Genomic DNA, 22332 nt, shown 5'->3' with positions numbered 1-22332 from the left:
TCAAGCAGGATAGAGAGAAAATTTCACCCTTCCAACACCTTCTTTCAGACTTAAATGCTCTTATTCATTATTTTAGTTCTATCTTATGATTTTGAGTCCATTTATATTTAATACACTTTCTGATATAATTGGGTTTAATTCTACCACCTTGCTATTTGTTTTCTATTTGTCATTTCATCCTGTCTTTTTTGGAAATTAAACAAATATTTTTATTATTTTATATTTTTCTTGCACTGACTTTCGTTTCACATTCTATAATTATTTTTCAGTGGTTATTCTAGAAGTTTCACTGTACATTCTTAGCCTGTAACAGTTTCAGTTCAGTTCAGTCCCTCAGTCATGTCCGACTCTTTGCGACCCCATGAATCGCAGCACTCTAGGCCTCCCTGTCCATCACCAACTCCTGGGTCCACCCAAACCCATGTCCATTGAGTTGGTGATGCCATCCAACCATCTCATGCTCTGTCGTCCCCTTCTCCTCTTGCCCTCAATCTTTCCCATCAGGGTCTTTTCAAACGAGTCAGCTCTTCACATCAGGTGGCCAAGGTATTGGAGTTTCAGCTTCAACATCAGTCCTTCCATGAACACCCAGGACTGATCTCCTTTAGGATGGACTGGTTGGATCTCCTTGCAGTCCAAGGGACTCTCAAGAGTCTTCTCCAACACCACAGTTCAAAAGCATCAATTCTTTGGTGCTCAGCTTTCCTTATAGTCCAACTCTCACATCCATACATGACCACTGGAAAAACCATAGCCTTGACTAGACGGACCTTTGTTGGCAAAGTAATGTCTCTGCTTTTTAATATGCTGTCTAGATTGGTCGTAACTTACCTTCTAAGGAGTAAACGTCTTTTAATTTCATGGCTGCAATCACCATCTGCAGTGATTTTGGAGCCCAGAAAAATAAAGTCAGCACTGTTTCCCCAACTATCTGCCATGAAGTGATGGGACCAGATGCCATGATCTTAGTTTTCTGAATGCTGAGCTTTAAGCCAACTTTTCTACTCTTCTCTTTCACTTTCATCAAGAGGCTCTTTAGTTCTTCACTTTCTGCCATAAGGGTGGTGTCATCTGCATATCTGAGGTTATTGGTATTTCTCCCGGCAATCTTGATTCCAGCTTGTGCTTCTTCCAGCCCAGCATTTCTCATGACGTACTCTGCGTACAAGTTAAATAAGCAGGGTGACAATATACAGCCTTGACGTACTCCTTTTCCTATTTGGAACCAGTCTGTTGTTCCATGTCCAGTTCTAAATGTTGCTTCCTGACCTGCATAAAGGTTTCTCAAGAGGCAGATCAGGTGGTCTGGTATTCTCATCTCTTTCAGAATTTTCCACAGTTTATTGTGATCCACACAATCAAAGGCTTTGGCATAGTCAATAAAGCAGAAATAGATGTTTTTCTAGAACTCTCTTGCTTTTTCAATGATCCAACAAATGTTGGCAATTTGATCTCTGGTTCCTCTCTTTTTCTAAAACCAGCTTGAACATCTGGAAGTTCACTGTTCACGTACTGCTGAAGACTGGCTTGGAGAATTTTGAGCATTACTTTACTAGCGTGTGAGATGAGTGCAATTGTGTGGTAGTTTGAGCATTCTTTGGCATTGCCTTTCTTTGGAATTGGAATGAAAACTGACCTTTTCCAGTCCTGTGACCACTGCTGAGTTTTCCAAATTTGCTGGCATATTGAGTGCAGCACTTTCACAGCATCATCTTTTAGGATTTGAAATAGCTCAACTGGAATTCCATCACCTCCACTAGCTTTGTTCAAAGTGATGATTCCTAAGGCCCACTTGACTTCGCATTCCAGGATATCTGGCTGTAGGTGAGTGATCACACCATCGTGATTATCTGGGTTGTGAAGATCTTTTTTGTATAATTCTTCTGTATATTGCCACCTCTTCTTAATATCTTCTGCTTCTGTTAGGTCCATACCATTTCTGTCCTTTATTGAGCCCATTTTTGCATGAAATGTTCCCTTAGTATCTCTAATTTTCTTGAAGAGATCTCTAGTCTTTCCCATTCTGTTGTTTCCCTCTATTTCTTTGCATTGATCCCTGAGGAAGGCTTTCTTATCTCTCCTTGCTATTCTTTGGAACTCTGCATTCAAATGGGTATATCTTTCATTTTCTCCTTTGCTTTTCACTTCCCTTCTTTTCACAGCTATTTGTAAGGCCTTCTCAGACAGCCATTTTGCTTTTTTGCATTTCTTTTTCTTGGGGATGGTCTTGATCCCTGTCTCCTGTACAGTGTCACAAATCTCCATCCATAGTTCATCAGGCACTCTGTCTATAAGATCTAGTTGCTTAAATCTGTTTCTCACTTCCACTGTCTAGTCATAAGGGATTTGATTTAGGTCATACCTGAATGGTCTAGTGGCTTTCTCCACTTTCTTGAATTTCAGTCTGAATTTGGCAATAAGGAGTTCATGGTCTGAGCCACAGTCAGCCCCCGTTTAGGTGAGGACTTTTGCTGCTTCCTGAACGATGGAAGTACTTGGCAACCACTGAGTTCCGTTATTCCCTTCTTGCTTGTTGTGCTATTGTTGTTAAAATTTTTACCTCTGCATATGATATATATTGTGACTTTTAAAAAAATTTATTTGCCTCTGCCAGTCTTAGTCGTATCATGTAGGATCCAGATTCCTGGCCCGGAATCAAACCAGGCACCCTGCATTGAGAGTGTGGAGTCTTTTAACCACTGGGCCACTGGGGAAGTCTCTATGTTGTGATTTTCATATTGTGATTTTCAAAGTAACCTAAATGTTTCCTTTGTAGTGTTCTTCATTCCTTCTTATAATTTTGTGTCTCTGGCAGGAAACATTTTCTTTTCATTTCTTTGGTATATCCCCTAGTGCTTGTCTGATGAAATTACATTTTTGTTGATTTTTAATTTCCATTTGCCTGAAAATATCTTTATTTTGTTCCATTTTTTTCAGGATTTTTTGTTGTTGTTGTTCATATAATACTAGGAGTACTTTGTTATTTTTAAAATTTCAGCATTTTAAGAATGTTTTCTAAAGTTCACCCATTTTTATTGAAATGTTAGCTAACAGACTCATTCATGTTTCTTTGAAGATAATTTGTCTTTTTTTCTCTGTGACTGACTGCTTTGGAAAATTTCTCTTTGTCTTTGGTTTTTAACAGTTTGTGAAATGTGAAGGTGTGATTCTGTGTGTGTGTGTTGATTCTTCGGGAGGCGTTCACTGGGCTTCTTGAATCAGTGAGTTAGTGTATTTCATAAGCTTGGAAACCTTTGCTTATTATCTTTCCAAAGATAATTTTGGGACTCCAAAAATGTGTATATTGAACTTCGACATGACCCGCATGGTGCTTATACTCCGTAATAAGCACCTGTTTAGTTTGGCTGTTTAGTTCGGCTGTTTCCCATTGTTTCTGTCTTTCAGTAACTGGTCCTGTAGTCTGTTGTGTTTTGTCTGCTGTTAAACCCATCTAGTAAGTTAGTACTTGTTTGTTGATTCCAGGTAACTGTTGAAAGAGAGTAGACTTTAGAAGGCTCATATTTTCCTCCATTGCATCCATCACTTCCTTTATTATCTCTAACACTGTAATCATAGTTAATGTTTTTATCTGACTACAGTATCCAGATCACCTGTGAATCCGTTTCTATTGTTTGCTTCCTTTTCTCTCCCTCTTCCTGCCTCTTCACATATCTTACAATATTGACTGTATACTGGACATTGTGTGTTAAAGAAACGTGGAGGCTCTAGATGATTCATTCTATCAAAGAAGCCTCTTCCTTTCCTGTCAGGGGACAGGGTGAAAGGCTGAGTCTCTCAGCCCGGTCAGAAATTGAGATGGGTCATTGATGGGTTAACCAGGCTTCCCTGGTGACTCCGTGGTAGAGAATCCTCCTGCCGGTGCAGGAGACACATATTTGATCCCTGGATCAGGAAGATCCCCTGGAGGAGCAAATGGCAACCCACTCCAGTGTTCTTGCCTGGAAAATCCCATGGACAGTAAAGCCTGGTGGGCTACAGTCCTTGAGGCTGTAAAAGAGTTGGACATGATTTAGTGACTGAACAACATCGGTGGTGGGTTGCAGTTTTTGACAGACTAAATCCACCATCTCTGCTTTGTCCTTGTTCCTTGAGTGTGACTGTCGAATAAGAGCCCCGTTGATTCTGTGTTCTCGTTCCGCAAAGGGGGAAAACAGTCAGGCCTTAATGTCAGGTCCTCTCCGCCTGGTGGGACTCTGTCTCCTAAGCGCCATGAGATCATTAGAGATTTTCATTCCAATTTTCCTCCCCAGCGTCCATGTTACCTGTGCGGACTCAGCACAGAGCAAAGTCCCGTAGAGAAAATCAGCCTTACATCTCTGACTTCTGTTGTTTCTAGTCTGTCGTGCCAGGCCATCATTAAAACTCTGCTAGAGTCCGTTTCCCATAGCATTCAAACTCTGCTTGGACCAACGCTAAGCTTCAGTTAATGTCCAGACTCACAAATGCCCCCAGGGAAGAAAGCTATCAGTAATTATCAGCTTATGTAGGAAGAGCTCTTCCTTTTCTGCAATTTAGGTCCACTTACTTCTCTTTTCCACAGCTCTTTGATATCTTCAAATTTTCTACTTTTGCAGCTTTTTTTTTTTTCCCTTTCTAGTTCCTGGGAAAGTTGGCCTGCCACGATATACTACTTCCTACTTAAAAGCAGTAATTTATCTTTCTAAGTCAACAAATTAAACACTATTATTGTTAATTTACATAGTAGATATTAGTTTAGATTTACCCTCATATTGGTCAAATATTTGCTTAGTATTCCTCAGACCACCTGTCTGGGTTAATTTCTTTCTGACTATGCAAACATCTTTAAGAATGTGCTTTGGTGAGAATCTGTTGATGGTTAAACCTTCAGTTTTTATTTGTCCAAAACTATCTCTTGTTTGCTTTTTCTTTTTTTTTCTTTTTCCTCTCATTCTTGACACATAATTTCTCTGGGTGTGCATGCAGGTGGCCAATTATTTTTCTCTTGGCTCACCAGAAATACTACTTCATTACATTTTGGCTTCCATCATTGTTGAGAAGATAGCTGTTAGTCTAATTGCTCTTTATTTGTAGGTGGTCTGACTTTTCTCTCGGGTTGCTTTTAGTATTTCTCTGTCCTAGACTGTGTGGTGTCCTGCACTTTAAGAACTGAACTTCTAGAACTGAACTGTTTACTCTCCAGATAGTCATAAGCAATTACTATGTGTTAGACCTTCTCACTCTATCCCCCACATCTTTTAGCATCTTTCATTTTTTCCATCGTCTTCCTAGCCTACATTCTAGATGCCTTGATTTATATCTACCTGATTGTTTACCAATTCTCTCTTTACTTGTTTCTCATTTGCTCTTTAACTTATCCATAACCATCCATTGAGGTTATTACATTTTAGTTTAAAATATATTTTTAATTTCTAGATGTTCTATATTAGTCTTTCTCAAATCTCCTAAGACATTTTACAGTATCTTATTCTTTACTCATATTTTCAAGCCTCTCTTATTTTTTTACACATGTGAACATTGCCATCTCATATTCTGTGTCTGATGAAAATTCTAATATCTGAAACTTTGCTGATCTGATTTTGATATCTGTTGTTCCTGTTTGTTCTCTATTATAGTGCCTTATATTCTTCTGTGTTTTGCAGTTTTTGACAGAGAATTTTCCTTAGAATTTATCTTTGAGAATTTTTTGAGGAATGAGTTAAAATTTCACTTCTCCAGAAAGGACTGTGCTTGTTTCTTATAGTCACCTGGGAGAAATACCAACCCTAAACCATTTCAAATTAAAATTTCTACTTAAGGTTTCTCAGACCACAAACCCAAGTGACTGAAAGCATATGGTTACAAATTCTTTAGAAATATGAGTCACCTCCCTTCTCCACTTCACCCCTAGCATCAAAGTCAGGTCAGGCAGATCTTCTGTGTGAATTTATTTCTCGTTCACCTTTACATTAAAGGTGTAACCCTTTGAGATCTCAGATTTAAGTGGGGAGGCTTTACCTACTTTGTTTACCTACTGGCTTCCAAGCAAGCGTTGCCATGGCTAGGAGTGACCTCTGAATGTATAACTCATTCTTTGTGAATCATTATTTAAAAGCAGTAAATCTGCTTTCAGAGTCACTAATTTCATGGTTGCCCCAGGCTATATCATCCCGTCCCTCTTTAGACGGGAGAATCCTGATGCTGGGACCTCCAGAAGGAGCTGGACTAGCGAAGCCAGGCAGCGCACCAGGGAGCTCATGGTCAATGTGAGCGCTGGTGTTCCTGCTTGCCTTCAGCACACACGAGAGTAAGCCCTGCTGTCTCTACTCCAAGTCAGAGATCTGTTGTCAGAAGCGAATGAAACAAATTCTCACATGACCTGAAAAAGTATTTGCCATAACTCAGATCTTTTGATTCCCTGAGTTCTTTTTAATACAAAAAGATTTTAGTTCCAACCTTAGACCATAATGATGTTCTTGGCTAAGAGAACCTGCTCTCTGATATGAGGAACTGACATTCCTGCAACTAATTGATAAAATGGATCATCTCTTAACTATTAAGAATGTAATGAAGGAAAACTGCAGTAATCATAGCTGCTTTACCTCTGATGAAATCACTGAACACTTGATTTAAATCCAGTATTTCTGAAAGTGTGTTCCTTGAAACATTAGGTCATGCAAAGGATCTTTAAATAAAGACAGAAATGGTAAGGACCTAACAGAAGCAGAAGATATTAAGGAGAGCCGGCAAGAATACACAGAAGAACTATACAAAAAAGATCTTCATGACCCAGATAACTGCGATGGTGTGATCACTCACCTAGAGCCAGACATCCTGGAATGCGAAGTCAAGTGGGCCTTAGGAAGCGTCGCTACGAACAAAGCTAATGGAGGTGATGGAATTCCATTTGAGCTATTTCAAATCCTAAAAGATGATGCTGTGAAAGTGCTGCACTCAATATGCCAGCAAATTTGGAAAACTCAGCAGTTGCCACAGGACTGGAAAAAGTCTGTATTCATTCCAATCCCAAAGAAAGGCAATGCCAAAGAATGTTCAAACTACAACACAATGGCCCTCATCTCACACACTAGTAAAGTAATGCTCAAAACTCTCCAAGCCAGGCTTCAACAGTACATGAACCGTGAACTTCCCGATGGTCAAGCTGGTTTTAGAAAAGGCAGAGGAACCAGAGATCAAATTGCCAACATCCACTGGATCATCAAGAAAGCAAGAGAGCTCCAGAAAAACATCTATTTCTGCTTTATTGACTATGCCAAACCTTAGATTGTGTGGATTGCAACAAACTGTGGAAAATTCTTAAAGAGATGGGCATACCAGACTACCTGACCTGCCTTCTGAGAAATCTGTATGCAGGTCAGGAAGCAACAGTTAGAACTGGACATGGAACAACAGACTGGTTCCAAATCGGGAAAGGAATACGTCAAGGCTGTATATTGTCACCCTGCTTATTTAACTTATATGCCAAGTACATCATGCGAAATGCCTGGCTGGATGAAACACAAGCTGGAATTAAGATTGTTAGGAGAAATGTCAACCTCAGATATCCAGATGACACCACCCTTATGGCAGAAAGCAAAGAAGAGCTAAAGAACTTCTTGATGAAAGTGAGAGTGAAAAAGTTGGCTTAAAACTCAACATTCAGAAAACTAAGATCATGGCATCTGGTCCCATCACTTCATGGCAAATAGATGGGGAGACAATGGAAACAGTGAGAAACTTTCTTTTCTTGGACTCCAAAATCACTGCAGATGGTGACTGCAGCCATGAAATTAAAAGACTCTTGCTCCTTGGAAGAAAAGCTAGGACCAACCTAGACAGCATAGTAAAAAACAGAGACGTTACTTTACCAGCAAAGGTCCATCTAGTCAAAGCTATGGTTTTTCCAATAGTCATGTATGGATGTGAGAGGTGGACTAAAAAGACAGCTGAGTGCCAAAGAATTGATGCTTTTAAACCGTGGTGTTGGAGAAGACTCTTGAGAGTCCCTTGGACTGCAAGGAGATCCAACCAGTCCATCCCAAAGGAAGCCAGTCCTGAATATCCATTGGAAGGACTGATACCGAAGCTGAAACTCCAATACTCTGGCCACCTGATGCGAAGAACTGACTCACTGGATGCTGGGAAAGATTGAAGGCGGGAGGAGAAGGGGACAACAGAGGATGAGATGGTTGGATGGTATCACCGACTCAATGGACATGAGTTTGAGTAAGCTCCGGCAGTTGGTGATGGACAGGGAAGCCTGGCGTGCTGCAGTCCATGGAGTTGCAAAGAATTGGACGTGACTGAGTGACTGAACTGAAATGAACTGAAGGAATGTTATATAATGAGCTTTCTCCTAGAGATTCACAACATACAATAGAATATTCACGACTCAGAGAAGTCTTGCTATTTAAAAAACTTTAATTTTGTTTGATTCACTGTTTTCAAGTCATATTTAACCACAGAAATATAAGAAACTTGGAACAGTGATAATTCATTTTTTAAGATAGAGTTCACTTCTGTCACAGAAATTTGTCAACCCTCAGTGAACACTGAAAAGTGGTTTACGGAGATAACGCTTATTCAGCAAATTCCTGTTGAAGGGCCACTGTACCTTCCACTGTGAGTATACACTGATGAACAAAACAGACATGGTTTCTGTCTTGTGGAGTTTCTGGTAGCACTGGATTGTCATGGGAGGCATTAAGAAAGGAAAAGCGAGTGATTAGACACCTAAATGCTCCTCAAGTTATGGAACAGGCCCGTGAGCCGGGCAGTTAGCCCGGCTGTTTGCACCCTGTCTGGAGGCTACGAAACCTACTGATGTAATTGCACTACTCAAGAGAACCATAAGAAAAACTAAATCCAAATACATTTCTTTCTGGAATAGCAGAATTTACCTAGGAAAGGAAGTTCAGGAAAGACAGGTAAGAAGTAGGTCACTTTAAGACTTTTGGAATCTCTGGTGAATCTGAAGATTCCTCCTAAGTTAAGCTCTGTAACAGTGTCTGAAGTCCAACCAAGTCCCCTAAATGTTAACTGGAATGACAGTGGTGGTGATGGTGATGAATATCATGACGATGATGGTGTTGGATGACGATGGTGGTGGTGATTGTCATGACGATGGTGGTGATGATTGTCATGACGATGGTGGTGATGGTGATGAATATCGTGACGATGATGGTGTTGGATGACGATGGTGCTGGTGGTGATTGTCATGATGATGGTGGTGATTGTCATGACGATGGTGGTGATGGTGATGAATATCGTGACGATGATGGTGTTGGATGACGATGGTGGTGGTGGTTGTCATGACGATGGTGGTGGTGATTGGGACGATGGTTATGATAATGACAAAGACGGTGACGACAGCGGTAATGGTGGTGATGATGTTGGATGATACTGACGGTAGCAGTGGTGATTCTGATGAGGGTAATGAAGATGCTAATGACAGTGATGGTGGTGATGATGATGACAGTAGTAGGAATCTTCAACTCCTTCCTTTCACTCAATACTGCATTTAGTTGGTCACCAAGAACTGTGAGTCTCCTTATTAAGTTACACTTAAATCCATCCTCTCATTTCTCTCTAAAATTCCATTTCCCTGGAATAGGCCCTAATCCTCTCTTACTGACCACCTTATCTCATTTCGCTGCCTCTAACTCACATTCTTCCAATCCCTACCCCGTACTGTGCTAATGTAATCTTCCTAAAGTTTAAGACTGACCACAGTTCTCCTTTGCCAAGCAGGCTCTGGAGTTTCCCCAGGTCTGTGCTCCAGACATCCGGGTGCCTTAGCAGGGATTAAAGACTCTCCACAGCTTCCCTCCCCAGCCACATCTCTTCCCCTCTCATCATGTATGAGCTCAGCCACACTCAACCCACTGCAGCCCAGTCACTCCACGTACATGGACACATCCATGCCTTTTTCATGTCCTCTCCTTACTTGCCTATTCTCTCTCTTGTCCTCTAGCAAAACACAGACAAAACACACACTTAACCTTCAGCTCCACAGTCAGAGCCTCTCTGGAGCTTTGCATCGTCCTTAGCCCTGGAATAGACTGGAATGTTCCTTTGCCTGACCTCCTGTGATGCTTTCTGCCTGTGTCTGTGTGGCCTTCGCCACATGCAAGGTCACGTTCTTGTCTGTCCATGCTGGGTGGGAGGCGCTACCTGAAGGTACATACCGAGCCCGGACGCGCAGTCCGCTCTCGACCCCACGCAGCGTAGAACACCAGAGAGCGGTACGTGCACCGCAGGGCGGCAGCGATGCAGAAGCTCACACCCCTTCTGCTGTGGTCTGTGTTGCCCAGATTTTCTTTTCACCAGGTTGGTAATCCATTCTCTTTTCCTCCATCCACACAGTTTCACTTATTTGCACAAAGGTGTGTGTGTGTGTGTGTGCTTATGCATGTACACACATGTGCATGTAGGTGGTTTTGTGTGCGTGTTCATGGTGAGGTCTGGGTGGGCTGGATGGAGACTGGGTTCTCGGTGCTATAGATCAAGGACTCTGCCTTCTCATAGCCTTTAGGAAGTTTTTAAAATTAGAGCCATTTGTCACAGGAGGTCTCAGTGCACTATCAGTCCCTGGGAGGGACCAGGATACATCTCTTGACCTCTGAAAGGAATGAACCCATTCAGCCACACATTGATTTCACAAATATTTATTGAGTCATCTCAGCACCATGCACTGTGTGAGGGGCTGAGGGTACACAGCTGAGCCAAAAAGAGCAAAACCAAGTGGTGTTCTCATGGTTTTGTGGTCAGTTGCTGTACTAGTACGGGGTGGGGGCAGATGGCAATCAAGGTAACAAAGCTGTGAGATGAATGGGAGCAGTGATAAGTGCTGCAAAGGAAACAACACGGGGGACGTGGGCAGGTGGTGCCGGGAGACCGGAGAGCTCTTTGATGGCAAAATCCAGGAGGACTCCTTGCAGAGGCGGCATTTGTGCTCAGACTACCTTAACAGAAAGGGCTCAGATGTGTAAACATCTGAGAGAAGACGGAAGGCCACTCCAGGCCATGCAGAGAGAAGAGAAGGAAGGCAGTCATGGTTGGACCACAGTAAGTGAGAGAGGGCATGCTGGAAGCAGGAGTCAAAAGGACAGCAATGGCCAGGTCGCGCAGGGCCTTCTGGGCCATACCAAGGAGTTTTATTCTAAGGGCAGCAGGGAGGCTGCTAGATGGTTTTAAGCAGGAATAGCAAGTTCCCATTGATGCTTTTCAAAGCTCAGCTGTGTGGGGAAGGAATTGCAGAAGGGACTAAGTGGACCAGAGATCAGGAGCTGTCCAGGCCAGGGCTGGTGCTAACGAGGAGCAGGGTTAGCGCGCCGGCGTCTCAGAGTGGTTAGATGCAATCTTTCCGTCCCTCCTACCTCCCTCCCTCCTCAGAAAACCAGCTGGCCCTGGAGAGCTCCCAGCGAATGACATCATCTTCAGCTCCAGGCTGTTTGATATGCAGGGAACTTGTCCCAAGGGTGTGCTGAGGCCACACACCGAAGCATGAAGCTGCCAGTGTGTGCCAGAGGGAGAGATGAAGAAAGAAAACCTGGATGAGTCCCTCGTGTGGCCCAGTACTGGGTCCAGCACCCTTGTCCAGCACGTCTTGTATAATACAGCAGCCCTGGGAGGGACAGCTCTGTTTTGCACATGATTCCTATGACCCTGATCATGGAAGGATGCTTGGAACTCACATGATCTGCACCCCTGTCTCAGAATTTGTGTGCATTTGTTAATCATATCCTTTTAGCTCAGGCGATAAAGAGTCTGCCTACAATGTAGGAGACCTGGGTTCAATCCCTGGGTTGGGAAGATCCCTTGGAGAAGGGCATGGCTACCCACTCCAGTATTCTTGCCCAGAGAATTCTGCAGACAAAGGATCCCAACGGGCTACAATCCATGAGGTCACAGAGAGTTGGACACGACTGAGCAACTAACACACACATCCTTAAGTAGAACTCTTACTGTGTCTTAATCACTTTGCAAATATTATTTCTCATAACCAATTCATTAGGTAGGAATTATCATTATCCTCATTTAACAGGTGATGAGAACTAAGACCCAGAGATGCTAAGTAACTTGCCCAAGGTAGCACTGAGCCAGGATTAAATACAGGGTAAGGAGTCCATTTCTTTTTAACTCCACCTGATGCCCTCTCCCCTCTGTTGTCTGTGAGCTAGAGTAATGGAGAGATCTCCACCCCACCTGTGCCCTTCAGCAGGCTAATGCACCTCTTGTACACATAGTGGTACTGCTGAGCTGTTCAGTGGCACAGTGATCATCATGGGAGAAGAAGGACACCTCTTAGGAAGGCTGGCCTGTCTTGAAAGGGAGTTCATTACAGGGAATTCCCTGGTGGCCCAGTAGTTAGGACTCTGTGCTTTCACTGCTGAGGGTTCAATCCCTAGTTGGGAAACTAAGATCTTGCAAGCTGTGCAGCATAGCCAACAAATACAGAAAGAAAAAGCATAATGGAGCATTTCCAGCTACAATTCCTTACAAGTAGTGAGAGGGTCTCAGACTGGAAACTCAGAGTGAGGAGGAGGTGGACCTGGGATGTCTGTCTTACTTAACCTTCTGTCTCTAGGTTTAGCAGAATATATGAAACAGAGGGAGTGCTTAGTAACAGGTGCTGAGTGAGTGGATGGACGGGTGAGAGGGTGAACACAGGCTCAGCCTCCTGTGAGATCGTACAGCTGATCCAGTACCTGGTGCCGTGCAGACAGGCAGTGCAGGAGGGCCCCGTTACAACTCTTGCCCGCACAGTCCAGGCTCTAGTCCCATATGCTAATGTCACATGCTTGCAAGGGCATGGCCTGTCCTTGGTTCCAGTTGACCACTGAGGCCTGTGGGGATGTGACCCTGTGCAGCCAGATCTTATTTTTCATTACACAGATGTCGTACAAAATTATCTGATTTTTAGAAGACTGTGTGTCCCCAAGAAAATATATCTAAGCGCTATCTAGATCAAGTCCCTTGGCCACTATGTTGAGACACCCAATCTAGAATCAGTAGGAGGTGAGCCAGAATGGGGTCTGGATTGTTGACCACTAAGAAAGATGGGAAGGTCCCGGGAGCCTCTGAGAGGAAGCTGCATTTTGCACGCTGGCTTATCCAGACTCAGGATATGATCGGTGTTAATTTTCCAGCTGTCATCTCAGGATTTCAGTTAAGTCTTGTCTAATATCACAGCCAAGCTCAGTCATTCTGTAGAGGGATTAGAATGGCTCTTGTGTACAAAATGGGGCCAAGGTGGCAAAGACAGGGCAGAGGCTTTTGAGGCCCGAGGAATGGGGAAGGCGGCTTGATGAATGAGCCTCGTGAAGCCGCTGCATCTTAGAAACCAGGGCTGAGCAGCTCTGCCGTCCTCCCCAAATGGAGATTCACCACCCGTGGCCAGACTCAGGATGTGAGTTTTATTTTCTTAATCAAGAGACAATATCTTTGCAGGCACGATTCCCAGCTGGGAAATTCTTTCTATGTTCCATTTAATCCCTTCTGCAGCAGCCTTCATTCTGGAGCTTCCTTCGGTTGTTTCTTTCCTGTGTTAGTCATCCTCTCCTCCCAACGCTCCTCTCCTTTTTCCTGTCCCCACCCTCTTCCCCAGCACCACCCGGAGCCTGTGGGCAGGGGAGGGGGAATGTGCTCGTCCGGGCCCTGTCTGGGGTGGATTTTTAATCCAGGCATGTTCTCGACACCCGGTGCCGAGCATTTGCACCAGGTATTTAATTAAACCAGGGATTCCCAGGGGATTTGAGAAACTGGCTGGCAGGGAATGGGCTCTATCTCCACATCTTATTTTGACAAGCGCTGTAATTATCCTTCCTTGCTGGCAGGCGAAGCAGAATCTCTTTCCTTCCAGCCCCATCTTCTTAGAACAAGAGTACTCAGGCTCCTCTTTGCCCCACCAATCAACAGTCTGCAGACCTAGGTTCACCAATTAGGCTGAGACTGAGCTACGCCGTTACTTAAGTTAATGCAGGTGTGCCACTCAGCGATTGTCAACAGCATCTGCGGGGCTGGCTTCCCAGCACCCAGTCCCCCCACTCGGGATTGCTGTTCAGTCACCCAGTCCTGTCTGACTCTCTGTGACCCCATGGACTGCAGCATGCCAGGCTCCTCTGTCCTCCACTATCTCCCAGAGTTTGCTCAAATTCATTGCTCAAATCCACTGAATTGGTGATGCTATCTAACCATCTGGGGGCAGAGCGATTGAAGTGGGAACCATGCCCTCCAAAGGGACAGAGGTTACTTCAGGAGCCAATGTGTGTGGAGCACTTTCCATGCCTGTCTGATGTTTAATCTTCTCTGTCACCTGCCAGGTTGATATTATGATCCCATTTTACAGATGAGGAAACTGAGACTCTGAGTCACACTGTCACTACAGTGGCCTCAGGACTCTCCCCCAAGGGTCGTCGGGCCCCACAGCTTCTACACTATGGCACTGTATCCCAGGTTCCTCCACCCCAAGACTCTGCCCCAAGCAGTTCTTGGGCAGATGATGGAAAGTGCCAGCATGTCAGGAGTAAACACTCCTGAGTCCTGCAGTCCTCGCTGCCCAGTTTGCAGGGAGGCTGTCAACAGGGGTATTCCTGTTGGACTCCTCATGGAGTCCTGGTGAAATGAACTTGGATGGCATCTTTGAAAGCCCTGGGAAGGACTTCTCTGGTGGTCCAGTGGTTAAGAATCCTTCCAATGGAACAGTGTGGAGATTCCTTAAAAAACTGGAAATAGAACTGCCTTATGATCCAGCAACCCCACTGCTGGGCATACATACTGAGGAAACCAGAAGGGAAAGAGACACGTGTACCCCAATGTTCATCGCAGCACTGTTTATAATAGCCAAGACATGGAAGCAACCTAGATGTCCATCAGCAGATGAATGGATAAGAAAGCTGTGGTACATATACACAATGGAGTATTACTCAGCCATTAAAAAGAATACATTTGAATCAGTTCTAATGAGGTGGATGAAACTGGAGCCTATTATACAGAGTGAAGTAAGCCAGAAGGAAAAACATAAATACAGTATACTAACGCACATATATGGAATTTAGAAAGATGGTAACAATAACCTGGTGTACGAGACAGCAAAAGAGACACTGATGTATAGAACAGTCTTATGGACTCTGTGGGAGAGGGAGAGGGTGGGAAGATTTGAGAGAATGGCAATGAAACATGTAAAATATCATGTAGGAAACGAGTTGCCAGTCCAGGTTCGATGCATGATGCTGGATGCTTGGGGCTGGTGCACTGGGACGGCCCAGAGGGATGGTATGGGGAGGGAGGAGGGAGGAGGGTTCGGGATGGGGAACACATGTATACCTGTGGCGGATTCATTTTGATATTTGGCAAAACTAATACAATTATGTAAAGTTTAAAAATAAAATAAAATTGGAAGAATAAAAAAAAAAAAAAAGAATCCTTCCAATGGGTTTGATCCCCGGTCAGGAAACTAAGATCCCATGTGCCTCAGGGCAACTAAGCCCATGCGCTGCATCATCAAGTTATTGAGACTGTCCTATAATTTGGGGTAACAGGGGTACAAAGCAGGGGCGGAAAGTCACTGAGGAAAGGCTAACGGGATGGAAACACTGCTCAGACCCAGCCCGGTTTCTAGGTACCTGTGATCCAGTCTCTTGCCTTAGCACTGGGCAAGGCTGGGCCAGTGTAGACCAGCCAGCCAGGAACTTTCCATGACCTGCTCCAACAAGGAACTTTCCAGGACAATAGCAACTATTAATACTTGCCTGTTGATTGAACACAGAATACATCCTAGACACAGCATTACCCACATGAAACACATCTCAAGACTCAATTCTCAAGACTCCATAAAGCAGGTGTTGTTATCCCCATATGACAGATGAGCAAAGCGAGGCCCATCAGACCACTTTCAGGTCACACAGCAAGTGGTTGGCCTGAAAGTCTGTCTGAAGCAGTGTGCCCTAAACCTCCTCCTTACTGCTGTGTCCCAGGGTCCCTCCAGAGTTCTCTCGGAGGAGCTGCAAGAGACAGTTAGAGGGTGAGGACGAGGAAGAATGTCCCCGAGCTGCCAGTCTCCTGAGATTCCCGGTCCTGCTCTGTGCGCTGCTTCCGGTGCTTCAGGCGGTCCCCACCCTCGTGAAGTTCCGTCAACCCTTCCCTTGCCCTCGCTGCTCAGAGATTCGCTCCCTGTGGTTGGAGTCCCCGCTCCCCAGGCCAGAGCGAGCCAGGGGAGGGCGTGGTGTCAGCAGGGAGAGAGACGAAGGGGTGGGGGTGGCCCGCCGCAGATGGGCCCGGAAGCAGGCTGGAGCCAGCTGGCCCGCTCTAAAAATCTGAAGTGTCTCTTCCGATTATCTCTTTTCAGCCCCATCTGCAGATGGCTCATTTCGTGAGGGAGGCCCTGGGCATTTGTTCTAGAACCTGAGCTGTGATTAGGAGAGGCAGGAGCACTTGGTTGGGAGGTGGGGAGACACCCCTTAATGCCCCAGAAGATTTCTATGCCCTCATCTTGCGGTCGGCTCCAGCTGCCACATGGGGGGATTCTTGCTAGTCTGTAGCCTGGATTCCAACTGCTGATGCTGCCTGCTAAAGATTCCCTGGGCTGTCCTGCCTTCAGATTTGGACAGACCGGGGCTTGTATCTAAGCATTTCCGTATTCCAGCTGTCATGACGTGAACAGGTCCATTGGTTTCCCTTTCCGGAGAGGCAGTGCAGTGCAGAGGTGAAGCACGTGGACTCCAGAGCCCAACCGGCCTCCCGAGGCTCCAGTCCCACCCACTGTGCCAGCCCCTTGCTGGCTGTGCGACCTTGGCCGACTGACTCGACACCCCTGGGCGCCTGTCCTGAACTGTAAACTAGGGTTCCACCAGTATCCACCAAAGGAGGGGCATCTTCACGCACTGAAAGGACGTGGCACATAGGAAGCACTCGAGTGTGTTAGCCACTGTCAGGGTGGGTGAATGTTTTCTGGACTGAATATGGACAAACTGTGGTCAACAGTTTTCTCTCCTGAAAACTGTCCATTGTGAAGCCATATCAAACAGGTGCAGTCTGGAGGAGTGACCGTAGGTGGGCGGTTCTGCCACCTCCTGCCGCTTTCCCTGCCTCCTCTCTCCTGACTCTCCCTGGCATTCTTCACGCAGCTCATGCCATAAGCATTTCCTCAGGGCCGTGTGCCAGGTTTGGCCCCTGGGGTTAGGTCCCCGGCAGTGAACAATGTGGGTCCTGTCCTCTCAGGGACAAACAGTCACAGGACTGTGACGCCGTGCCGATGGGGATCAGGGAGGACCTCTTTAAGAAGCTCGTGTTTGAGTCTCGTGCATGCTCACCGTTTCAGTTGTGTCCAGCTCTCTGTGACCCTAGTGGACTATAGCCCGCCAGGCTCCTCTGTCCATGGGATTCTCCAGGCAAGAGTACTTGGCTTGCCATGCTCTCCTCCAGGGGATCTTCTGACCCAGGGACTGAACCCTTGTCTTTCTGTGAGTCCTGCACTGCAGGTGATTCTTTACCGCTGAGCCATCGGGGAAGCCCGATGTTTGAGTCATATGACCGTTATTAGGAAGAGCATTTCTAGACAGAGGGAACTGCTTGGGATGATGAACTTGAAAGGAAAGTGCCACCATCAAAGATGCTGGCTATTTAAGCTGCTCTTGCCATTTAAGATTGGAAGACTGAAACTGGGTGGGACCTTGGGGGAAATGTCTCTTCCAGCTGCATCATTGGACAGGTGGGATGCCAAGTTCACCTGTAGAGAAAGGTCACACTGGCCTGGGGGTGGGCAGAGTGACTCCACTCAAGGTGACAGGAGGACTCTCAGAGTGACCCCGACAGCTGTCAGAGCAGCCGTCAGCGCAGCCGTCAGCTTGTGCGGTCCCTGGGGCCAGCTGGGAATGAACCTGGGTTCTGCCGTCTAACCCACCTGTGCCTTTCCCTGAACGAGGCAGCCAAGTGCTGACTCAGGGAATTGAAACTCTAATGGTCCCTAGTCTGTTAGTATGTTTTAATGAGCTGGAAAAGCACAAACAGAAACCCTTAAGGGCATCAGCTATGACACAGAAATCTAATAAAAGAAAACAAAGTGCTTATAAATCCAAGAGTTGTTTAAAATCCGGAAATTGCAGATTGACGTATGGAGCTGTATCTTGTTAGCCCCTAAACAAGCTGAGTGACCTTGAATAAGTCCCTTTTCTTCCCAGGACCTCAGTTCCTCCATCTGTGAAATAAAAGCACTGAAAAAAGGATCCCTGTGTCCTCTTCCATCGCATACAGGCTTTGATTCGAAGTCTTTCTGAAGGCAAGTCTGCCCTGGGCTGTGCACCATCTTTGGGCATCTTGTCTGATCTGCTCTTGAGATTCTCCTTCCCAATCCCAGCTTAAACGTCACTCCTCAAGGCAGCATCCACCGTCACCCTAGACATAACCACCTTCTCTCTATTACCACCTACATTCCCTTTGCAAATTTGATAGAAGTCCCAGGTGGCTCAGTGGTAAAAAAACAAAAAAAATCCACCTGCCACTACGGGAGATGTGAGTTCGATCCCTGGGTTGGGAAGATCCCCTGGAGAAGGAAATGGCAACCCACTCCAGTATTCTTGCCTGGGAAATCCCGTGGATGGAAGAGCCTGGTGGACCCCGGTCCATGGGGCGGCAAAAGAGTCAAATGCAATTTAGCAACTAAACAACCACCACCACAAAGAATGAATTCATTGTCTTCAAAATTATGCTTCTATAGCTCCAAAGTGCTGTTTATATTACTCTTATTCAAGCTATCACAACAGACCCACAATTAGTTATTTGCATATATGTCCAATTACCTACAAAGCAGCAACATATATTAGTCAGTTTTGGCTTCCTCCCCAGTACTGTCTACAGCATACCCTAGCTCCCCAAACTTTATAATCACACTTGCTCTGTGTGCCGATTAGGATGGCCCTCCCGTCCCCTTGGCCTTGAGGTAGGCTCCTATTCATACTTCAAAGCCCAGCCTCCAAATCCCCTTCTCTGTTAAATTTTCCTCTTCTGGCTAAGTGAGTCTTACTTTTGTTGCTGTTGTTTTCCAGTCGCTAAGTTGTGTCTGTCTCTTTTGTGACCCCATGGACTGCAGTACGCCAGGCCTCCTTGTCCATCACTATCTTCCAGAGTTTGCCCAAGTTCATGTCCATCGAATGGGTGATGCTGTCCAACCATCTTTAGAATCCTTTGTGTCTACCCACCTTCCGTTGCTGAGGACACTGCGTGCTGTCAGGGCCTATTTATTGTCAGTACTCCCCTGGGTGGGGCTCCTTGAAGAAGGTACTTTGGACATTTCTCTTCTGCATCCATCCCCAGTGTTCTTGGCCCGAATCTGTGAGGGAGTTGGTCCAAGTTAGGGAAACTGGACTTAATTGCCAGACAATGATGGGGCTTGAAACAGATGTGTCTGAGCTCTGACAGATAAACATGGACAGATGCCCACAAGTCAGCAAGCTCCCAAAGCTGTAGACCCCTCAGCCTCAGCCCTGGAGAGCATCCAGATTGTCATTCCAGTCCCAGCCACCTTTTCTACTCTCCCAGTTCCCTCCTGCTTTCCCCTCATCCTTGTAAATAAGGCTGGCAGTATTTCCCAGGGAACATTCAGCTACTTGGTCACTGTTGTGTTTCTGAAGTTGGGCGAGTTGGGTGTCCATAGGTAGTTCAATCATATGCCTTGCAACATAGGCTTACGCTATGAGTGAGTGAAGTTGCTCAGTCGTGTCTGACTCTTTGCGACGCCATGGACTGTAGCCTGCCAGGCTCCTCCATCCATGGGATTTCCCAGGCAAGAATACTGGAGTGGGTTGCCATTTCCTTTTCCAGGCTTACACTGTAAACTGTGTCTATTTTGTGTAAATCAACTACTTTGTCACGAGAAAGTTTATGCAGCAACAATTTTAAATTGATCAGTAAAGTCAGTGGTCAGCATAAAGCAGGTTCCTGAATTCTTCCTGTGGACCCTATACTGGGCAGCAGCAGGAAGAGCCAAGTTCGCTGTGGGGCAGACAGAACTTGTCAGGTCAGCCACCTGCCCTCCAGTCCTCTCTTCCCCGGGCTTCCAGTAGGAAGCCTCACGAGGGAATTCTCTGTGCTCTTCCCCACAACTTGACGTGACAAGCTGTGAATGCCCCAATACTTATCACTCCCGGTCTGGATTCGGGCTAAAAGCCTGGGTCAGGCTTCAGATCTGAGCAGGCAGAGAGCTGGAGTGTCTGGACAGGTGTGCTGGCTCATGGCAAAAGCCCTGGGAAAGACAAGACCTGAGTCTTAGGCTTGATTCTGCCTGTGACCTTGAGTATCTCACCTTGTGACCTGGACCTCAGTTTCAGCTGCCCCATGGGTGCGGTAGGACTTCCATGTTGTACAGCAGTGTTGTGAATTTCCTGGCCTGCTCCCTCCCAGGACCACCTCATGTCTTTTGTCTTTCTGTTTTGTTTTGATTTGGGTTTTTTTGCTGCACCTTGTGGCATGTGGGATCTTAGTTCTCCAACCAGGGATCAAACCCGTGCCCCCTGCAGTGGCAGTGTGGAGTCTTAACGGCTGAACCGCTAGAAGTGTTTGGAACCACCTCGTGTTAGCCAGCGTTTTCGTCTCCTCCAACCCCTCCCCTGGGGATCATGTGAAGGTGACAGACAGCCGTTGGGTATCCCGGAGTCAAGTTTCCCGGACTGTCTAGTAAGAATCATCTTCGTTTGCAGGTTGATGCTTCTCAGTCACTATCTTTTTTAAAACTGAAGCATAGTTGATTTACAATACTGTGTTAGTTTCAGGTGTATAGCAAAGCGATTCAGTTATATATATATATATATATATATATATACACCCCACTCCAGTACTCTTGCCTGGAAAATCCCATGGATGGAGGAGCCTGGTGGGCTGCAGTCCATGGGGTTGCTAAGAGTCGGACACAACTGAGCGACTTCACTTTCACTTTTCACTTTCATCCATTGGAGAAGGAAATGGCAACCCACTCCAGTGTTCTTGCCTGGAGAATCCCAGGGACGGGGGAGCCTGGTGGGCTGCCGTCTATGGGGTCACACAAAGTCGGACACGACTGAAGTGACTTAGCCACAATATATATATATATATATATTCAGATTATTTTCCATTATAGATTATTACAAGATTTTGAAAATTGCTCCCTGTGTTAAAAACAGTAAATCCTTATTGCTTATCTATTTTAGGTATGGTAGTTTTTATCTGTTAATCTCATTCTTCTAATTCATTCCCCCCCGCCCCGCCCTTGGCACTTTCTGCTTTGGTAACCATGAGTTTGTTTTCTCTGTCTGCGAGTGTGCTTCGGTTTTATAAGTAGATCCATTTCTATTACTTTTATATTTCACATGTTATATCATATAACATTCGTTTTTCTCTGTCTGACTTCATTTAGTATGATATTCTCTAGGTCCATCTATGTAAACGGCAGTGTGTCGCTCATTTTTGTGGCTGAGTAATATTCCATTTTATATACTGCATATACAGACGTGCATTGGATACCACATATACACATGCCACAGGTTCTCAAATCAGTCCCCTGTTGATGGGCTTTTGGGTTGTTTCCGTGTCTTGGCTCCTGTAAACAGACAGTCGCTGTCTCTTCTTCGCCTTCTCTGTTCGTCTCCCTGTGTCCCTCTCTATGAACGTGTCTCTTTCGGTCTTAGCCTGCCTTTCTCTCTGCCTGTCTCTTTCTGTCTAAGCTCCCCCTCCTCCTGCTCCCCACCCCACTCCGGCCCCTAGCGTCTCTCTCTGGGTTTTCGGCTGTGTTTCCCCCTCTCTGTCTCCTATGTCTCACCTTTCTGCCTTCCTCTCCCTGAGTCTCCCCCCACCGCTCCCCCTCCTCTTCCTCTGATTCTCCTTCTGTGCAAATCTCTTTCTCTAACTGTCCATCCTTCTCATATTAAGAGGCCCAGTGGCCAGGCCAGATTTCTTATCTGTGATGGACTTCCTTGCTTTCCAGCTTCTGGCTAGAGTGTGGCATCTGCCCTGGGTTTGTTTCCACTTAAAAAGGGCATCTGTGATTAATGTGGGCAGTTCTTAAGGAGCTGGAGATGTGTTTATGCTCCTTGCGAGCTGTGATGAAACACCCGTAACATTTAATGTGGTGCATTGACATTTAAATGTCAATTAAAAAGTCCCCGTTCTGCTTGGCCAGCCCCTGGATCCTCAGATGAACATTGCCCTCCCGCCTGTGTCGCCAACCCCACTGAGGGCTACTGGCATGTGGATGACACAGCAGACACAGTGACCGTGACAGAAGGGGTGGGCAGGGTCTGAATGGGCTGAGATCGTTACAGGCACGGAGGACAGCATGTGGAAAGGCAGGGAGGGAGTTGGTCCCAGGCTATAGAAGGAATGTAC

The 22332-nt window shown here is 45.7% G+C and overlaps 1 protein-coding gene and 1 long non-coding RNA gene across 4 annotated transcripts in view; both read left to right on the top strand.

Annotated features, from left to right (window-relative positions):
• The window catches only part of KCNIP1 (potassium voltage-gated channel interacting protein 1), a 408852-nt gene that overhangs the window by 188117 nt on the left and 198403 nt on the right, over positions 1-22332 (top strand). The gene's annotated exons all lie outside the window — the stretch shown is intronic.
• Positions 9968-11762, top strand: LOC147350617 (uncharacterized). Its single transcript, XR_015148586.1, has 2 exons — positions 9968-10308; positions 11374-11762. It is a non-coding gene; the product is annotated as an uncharacterized LOC147350617 (long non-coding RNA).

Source organism: Bos grunniens, chromosome 20, assembly GCF_055505025.1.
Source record: "Bos grunniens cultivar Pamir isolate PY7600 chromosome 20, Bosgru_T2T1.0, whole genome shotgun sequence".
NCBI lineage: Eukaryota > Metazoa > Chordata > Mammalia > Artiodactyla > Bovidae > Bos > Bos grunniens.
The sequence above is the reverse complement of the archived record's forward strand: the minus strand, read 5'-3'. Positions and strand labels throughout refer to the sequence as shown.